We start from the raw sequence: 1,223 nt of genomic DNA, 5'->3' as shown, positions 1-1,223 counted from the left end.
CTCTGCCTCTGCCTGGGAGGCAGGCCCTCTCCTCCCCTCCCATTGAAGCTCTGAAAAGAGAAAACGTCCACCCTTTGGGGGCTAGGAGGAGTAGAGTTAAAAGCAAGGGGTGCAGGGGAAATCTTGGGGCTTAGAGGAGACCTGGTCATGCAGCGCTGGACCTATTCCCTCTGCAGAGTTCTGGTTATGGATACAATGACTTAGCTAGGATATTATTTGTCCCATGTTTTTGGCAACCTGTCACCTAAGCAGCTACAGTGGAAGCAGCAGACTAGCTAAAATCAGTGCAAGAAAAAAAAAATGACAAAAAGTTATATTCAGAATGACCCCAGAGATCATCTGTCCCCTGGATTTAAAGATGAAGAAGTTGTAGCACCAGGCTGAGTTAGCCCTCAAGGTCACATAGCTGCTGGTGACAGAAGAGAACAAAGACCAACTTGCCTGAGTCCAAACTCAGTGTTCTTCCGGCCTGCACTCCCACCCACCCACCTACACACCAACACACATACGCCCTATCCTTTCTGGAAGCACCACACATGCGCGCACGTAAGGAGTTCAACTAGGCCCTTTGGTCCTAAAGTATTTGATGTCCCTCTGCTGGGTGGGGCTGGAGAGCCATAGAAGATAGACTCCCGGTGGTGTGCCCACCCTCCCTTCTGACCCGTGCCAGCAGAGAAAAGCTCAAGAGCAGCCCCCAGGCCCTCCTCTCAGCTCTGCCGGTCTCCGCCACGGTAGAGGTTCTGGACCGTGAGCGCCTGGACTGACACCGGGCAGCTCTGGTGCATGCACACCCCGCACAGGAGAGCGCTGCTGGGGCCTCGGGCGGAGCGCGCCGGGGTCCTGTGGCCCGGAGGAATGACGCGTACCCACCACCTGCTCGGCTCCCCTCGCCTCGCGTGGCTCGTGGCTTGCTCGGCCGAGGACCCTAGTCTCCCGGCACTGGCCCTGGGAGGAGGGGGAGAGGAGTGTAGAAGGCGGAGAAGCCCACCGCCACCCGACTGGGTCCCAGCGAGGCCCCGGCACCCTCTTCCCGGCGCGCAGGTTTGGAAACAGGGCGGCCTCGCCCCGCCGCCGCCTCGGCGGCTCGGGTCCCCATATATAGTCATATCCACCGTCAACTGGGAGGCCGGCAGGCGGCAGCGAATGGGCGAGCGGCCCCCGCGGGAGGAGCGGGGAGGGGGCACAGGGCGGGGGGAGGCGAGGGGGAAGGGGGCAGGAGAAAA

This window comes from Tupaia chinensis, unplaced genomic scaffold (assembly GCF_000334495.1).
Source record: "Tupaia chinensis unplaced genomic scaffold, TupChi_1.0 Scaffold000063_1, whole genome shotgun sequence".
Taxonomy (NCBI): domain Eukaryota; kingdom Metazoa; phylum Chordata; class Mammalia; order Scandentia; family Tupaiidae; genus Tupaia; species Tupaia belangeri.
This window is presented reverse-complemented; position numbering follows the sequence as displayed.